The sequence below is a fragment of the Hibiscus syriacus genome, unplaced genomic scaffold (genome assembly GCF_006381635.1).
Source record: "Hibiscus syriacus cultivar Baekdansim isolate YM2019G1 unplaced genomic scaffold, ASM638163v2 tig00111311_pilon, whole genome shotgun sequence".
NCBI lineage: Eukaryota > Viridiplantae > Streptophyta > Magnoliopsida > Malvales > Malvaceae > Hibiscus > Hibiscus syriacus.
In genome coordinates, this window is record NW_024063054.1 from 1,748,021 (window position 1) to 1,754,628 (window position 6,608).

Below are 6,608 nucleotides of genomic sequence, written 5' to 3' on the forward strand. Positions count from 1 at the left end.
TGTCTGTTACGTGGCAGTACTGCTCTAGGAATGCCTTAGCCAGATCTTTCCAGGATCTAATGTTGGCTTTGGTCAATTGAGTATACCATTTTAAGGCTAATCCTGTCAAACTATCTTGAAAGCAGTGAATTAACAATTTCTCATCCTTTACATATCCTGCCATTCTGCGACAAAACATAGTAATATGGGATGAAGGGCATGTGGTACCGTCATATCTATCAAATTCGAGAACTTTGAACTTGATGGGGAGGATTAGGTCCGGAACCAAACTCAACTCACTAGCGTCAAACCCATAGAATGATTCAGTTATTTCCACGGATTTCATTCGTTCTTCTAAGCTCCTGATCTGTCTGGTTAATTCTTTATTTACTTTTTCTTTCTCATTCAGCTCATTCAAATCTGGGATTAGATGCTCAGCATTAAAATCCCATATTTTCACATATGATATAAGTGGATTTTTGCTTGAAGATGCAGGATCCACTTGTTGATTTTCATGTGGTTTGGCTTCTTGAAATGCTGATGTGCGAGCATTGATTTGTATAGGTGTAGTACCAGAGTGATGAATTGGTTCTGGTGGGAAACCTAGAGAATACATAGGTTCTTGGCCGAAAGATACAGGATTTTCATGCATTTTTCCAATGATAGCCTGCTTTTTAAACATGTCTTCTATTTTCTGCATCATGCTATCTTGTGAGTTTGCAATACTGGCTTCAATTTTCTCTAGCTTCATTCTCATCTCTGCTTGTTCTTTATTATGTTGTTCCTCAATAAGTTGTATTTTATCCTCCATAATTTTCTTAGTAGCTTGTCTAGTACTGTAGTGATGTTGTATTTCTCTTTTGGCCAGAATAACTACGATTGAAAATTCTTTTGATATTATTTTTTCAAATTTTAATTAATGAATGTTATCTTAATAATAAAAATTATACATAAAGAAAATAATGTAATGAATAATGAATGTATGCAAAATGCATGTATGCAAAAGGTATTGATCCCAAAAAGTTAACTGTCATAGAACAACTTTCATCGGCATACAAAAGTTTCTTTATAATAGTTCATAACTACAGATAAGGCGTAGCTTTCCTATTAAGCTCTATAATTTCTTTCATTAGCCATGACATATTCTTTCCGAACTTAGAAACTGGATCAACGTGATGCTCAATTATTTTTGCTTCGACAGCTAATTCCCCAACATATCTAGCAAGTTCGCTCATTTGTACCATGGCCTCGAATACCATATTACTTCTTTCTTCACTTCTTTCTACATAGAAATCAGTTGATTTTTGCCATTGTTCATTAGTTCCTTCGAGAGTTTGCTCTAACTCAGTGATTCTGACTTGACAATTGTGCAGAGTTTTTTCAAGATCTCTAATTCGTCTTCACAGTGAAGCACTTTCCTCATTACTTTCTTTAAGATCACTAGGTCCTAGACGAACCTTTTCTTGAAATAATGACTCTTCAAGTTGCAAAATGTAAGCATTAAACTCTGAGTTTTTGTTTCTAGACTGATCCAGATCTTCTTCAAGTTTTGTTCGTGCTTCTTGCGTCCTTTGATTAAGCTTCTGGATTTGAACATTCTTGTTTCTGTATCTTTGCATCCAATTGCTAGCCACTTCTTGCTCTACCTCAAGTTTGGTGTTGAAATTCTTTCTTTCCAGGTCCCATTTTTCTTTTTCAACATTGAACTCTTCAATCCTTTGGCCCCTGACTTCAAGTTTGGCAATCAGATGGTTCATTTCAGATTCAAATCCCTTGAACATGATATTTTTCTCACCTTCAAATTTATTAAAGATGTCATTCTTCATCTCTTCTAAATCTTTGGCTCGATCCCTTTCTCTTTGCATTTCATTCATAATCTCGCGGTGTTCAGCTTTGTGTTTTATAATTTGCTCTCTTCTATCAACCTCAAAATCTTCCATTTTCTGCTTTCATTTCTCAAGGCTTTTGAGTAGACGGCTATTCTTTCCTTTCAGATCTTCAACTCGACTTTTCTCGATGTTCAATTCTCTGGTCATATGTACTGTTGATCGGCTCGGTCCTGATGCTCTCCGGGATTTATATAACTCCTGGTAATTTTTCTTTAATGTTCTGAATTCACCATCAACTTTTTCTTTGTTTTCTCTCAACATTGCACATTGTGATGAATGAAAGTCAATGTCAACACCCAACATAGCTTTATCTCGTCTCATTTGCTCTAATTCTCTTGACCAACCTTCTTTTTCTACTTCAAACTCAGCTCTCAGGATTTCAATCTCTGATGGAACCACCTTAATGCGATCTTCCATAGAGATATCCTCATTTTGGTCTGGTAAAGGGATATTTTCATTTTTCCTGACAGATCTCCATTCCTCATAATCAGGAGTTAACATTTCTTTTGCTGTTTTAGCTCGGATACAAAAAGTTGTTTTCCAAGCTGTAAAGGCCTCCATGATATTTCTTTTATAATTTTTGCTGTGGAATACGAACTCAGAATAATGTAATCCAGTGACAGGTACAAATTGACGACCTTCATACTGTCTTATGACCAGAAGTGGTGCATATCCAATTCCTCCCCACAATCCGAGCAACATTACCCAGTTGTAATCACCACATTTGTAAAAGAATTCCCTTTGGATTTGCCACGGAGCTCGCCAAACAATGTCATCGCTTTGCAGATTTCGAAAGGCATTAATCCACATATCTTTCGTAATTTTTTTCGGCCATTCTTGCTCCAGAAATTCTTTTAATGGTGAGTAGTCCGTATTAAAGCGCCGGTATGAAACCTTTTTTGTCCTCCAAAAATGGCTACGGATCCATACATATAACAAATGGGTACACCCTGAGAATTATCCACCTCCTAGCTTTCTACAAGCGTTTAACGACCTGAAAGTCACTGCTAGAATTACAGAAGCAGGATTAATCCTTTTTGGTAGCTGCTCAAACAAATCTACTACTGCAGCTTTAATATATCCCAATACTTTTGGGAAGATGACCATACCATACATACCCAGAGCAAAGAGATCAAATCGTACTTTATTGTCTGGATGACTCTGAATAAGTTCTTTAATGTTGGTCCAAGCAATGCCTTCGCTTTCGCCCTTTTGTTTTGTACGGGATACCACCCATTCCTCTCGTACTCCTGCAATCTTTGCTAATTTAACTCGAAAAGGTTGAGTTTTAATTGACCTTGAATAAATTCGATTCTCCAAAGCCCCTTCTATATGTAGCAAAGTTGTGTACTCTTCAATAGTAGGAACCAAGTCCTCCTTATTGAGAGTGAAGCAATTGTACCCTGGATTCCAGAATTGAATTAGGGCTCGAAGTAAGTCATCATCAACTTCGACATAGAGCAAATATGGGATGTCTCCGTAAGTCTGATGAAACTGTAACTTTTTGTTTGAATCCCAACTCTCCCAAATGCCTCGCAAATCTTGCATATCATTTCTTTTTAGTGAAACTGGAGCATAACTGGCTAAGTCAGATACATAGTCATCCTGCAGACTGTCTCCTCCTTGTCTTTGTAAGTCCTCAACCCACTGTCTTACTTCTGAGTTTAGAACTATTTGATTTGAACACTTTTTATCCATGGATGAAAGTTTTCCAATGAGACAATTAACACGAGGATAAATGCCTTTTATCCTGTATGATGCTATGCAAACAAAATAAAGAACACAAAAAAATGAATTAGTTTACATAATAAAGGAAAAAATAATTTAATAATAATGTCTACCTAAATATCTTTATTTAAACATGCTTTATTCATACTTTAAATAATTTAAATTCACATGCAATTTATTCAGTAAGAAAATAAATAAATTAAAAGAAAAGTTAGAATTCATTTCTCCTGTGTGTACACCTATTTTGGACAAAATTTCGGCATGGCTTCAGATTGGAAGAGTTTCTAGGGTTTATTATATGCAGGGTTTCAGATCTAAGAATAAAGGTACCCGAATTGTCCTTGTTAGTGCCCCCTTGGGCAGTTAACCCTCAATCCTAGTCCATCACAGACTAAAGTGGATCGAGTTCAATTCGAGGGGATACACTTCTCTATGCCTGACACGGAGAATAAATTCTCACGAAGACATAGAGCATATGAACCCCGAAAGTTACTTGCTAGGTCTGACACGGAGAATAAATTCTCACGAAGACGTCGCTTTCACTCCCACTTAAAAGGGACAAACTCAATTATAGAGCTTTATGTTATGCAATGCAAGTGTTGTATGTGAGGAGAAATGTTCAAACCTTTAACAGAAAAATAAATAATGAAATAAAATGCTTGCAAATAATATATATAAATACTATGAAAATAATAAGTATATATATATAAAATTTGAAAAGAAAGAATTATAAATTAAATATATAAATTTTTAATTTATAATTAATAGAGACAATTTATAATTGATTTTAAAAGCTTGAATTGGGTCCCCAGTGGAGTCGCCAAGCTGTCGTAACCGGTTTTAGTCCGGGTGCGAAATTTTTACTTGGCGGGAAAAGTGATGTGAATAAACTAATGATTTTGATTTTTAAAAAAATATTTTGGGAGTCGCCATCGGCCTTTTGGGTCAGGTAGGTCGAATACCTAAAAAATCATCTTTTAAAAGAGTTTTTAAGAAAACATCATTTAAAAGATAAATTGATCTGCGTTTAACCAAAAATTCGTTCTTTTTAGAAATAAAAAGGGATTCGTGGTCGGTTACGTTTAGGGAAGGATTAGCACCCCTACAACGCCCAAAATTGGTACTTTTTAATTATAAATTGTCTCTATTATTAGAAATTTAAATTTTCAAAAATATATTTAATTTATAATCCTATTATTTCAAAATTATAATTATAAAAAAATATTAATTTATATATTTATAAATAAAATATTTATTTATTTAGAAATATCAGAAAAGGACTTCTAGGTGCCTTAAGAAAGCTATTTATTAAAAAATAAATAAATAATTAAAACAATTAATTTATAATTTAAAAAATGGGATATTTATTTATTTAAAAATATCAGAAAATGGACATCCAATTGTTTTAAGACTGTCCTTTCTTAATATTGAAAAATAAATAAATATTAAAATAGGATTAAAATAAGTTAAAGTAATTAAATAAGATTTTAATAAATAAAATAAATATTATTTATTATATAAATATATATATTTATGGTTAAATAATAATAATAGTAATAATAATTAAAAGTAAACATATAAAATTAACATATAACTAAACAATGAATAAAATTAAAACTATATATTTAAAATAAATAAAACTTGTAAAAAATAAATAAAAATTGAAATTAGTGACTAAATTATAACCTAATAGAATTAAATACCTAATTTATAATTAATTATTTAAAATTACAGGGATTAAATATGTTATTTTACTCATTTATTAATTTACGGACTAAAATAAAACTATATTAAATTCATATATCAAATTAAAAGAAATTAAAACATGTTATTCGGGGTTTAAAATATTAACTAATAAAGTTACAAGGACTAAATCGGTTATTTTAATTAAAACATATATTTTATGTTAATGACTAAATTATAAGTTAAATAAAATTAAGAGATCAAATTAAAACGATCATAAATTGATTTCAGTGACTATAATGGAAAATTACAAAGTTACTGGATTTCGGACAGGGTTTGTCCTTTAATTAATTACACACAGACCCCTCCCCAAAACGACGTCGTTCGGAGAGGGGTATATAAGCCCCAAACCAGACGGCCTTTCGGCCAAAAATCAGTTTCTCCTCTCTCTCCTTCTCTCTCTTTCTGAGAGAGTTTTTTAAACTCTCTCATCCCTCTCTAACTTCCCTCATCGGAGGGAAGCCGGTCACCGGCCGGCATCCTTGTGCCGCCGATAAACTCACCGTCGGCCACCGCTTCTGGTGGCCGGAAAAGCAAAAACCTCCCGAACGATAGATCCGAGTGATCTACGTTCAACTTTGTCCTTAGTTTTCCTTAAAACGTCCCGTATTTGCCTAGATCTAAGAAAAATACCTTCGGTATTTTGTTTCTACGGCGGCCTATGAACTCCGGCGACGTCGCAGCTTTTTCGGTAAGGCTTCTCTTAATTTTTGCTTTGATCTTTTGATGGTTTTGGTTGCTGTGTTCTCTCTGTCCTTTCTTTTTTTTTCAGGTTCGGTTGATGGCTTTATAGCCATCACCGGCGCTTGTCTCGGATCAGGTAAAAGAGTAGAGTTTGGTGAGTCACCAAACTTCCAGTGGTGACTCACCGTCGGGGCGACATGTGTGCGGTTGGAGTGGTTCTTCTGGAAACTTTCGATGAGGCGTGGCACTGACGGCGGCGTGGCAACAGCTGAAGCGTCAACGTGGAGGCGGTGGCTGAGCAGAGGCGGCGGCTGGCCTTCTGGAAGATTGAGGCGGCTGGGAGTTAGGGTTGATACAAACCCTAAACATTTAGGGTTACTGTTGGGCTACCAAATATGGGCCTTTGTATTTGGGTTGGGTCTGTAATAGTAAATAAATAAAATTATTTAATAATAATAATATAATAATTATAATTATAATTATAATTATAATAATAATAAAATATAAATAATATTAAAAAAAAACAAAAAAAAAAAACGAGTATCTTCACACTGCAAATACTTTACCACTCTAGAAATGGATGAT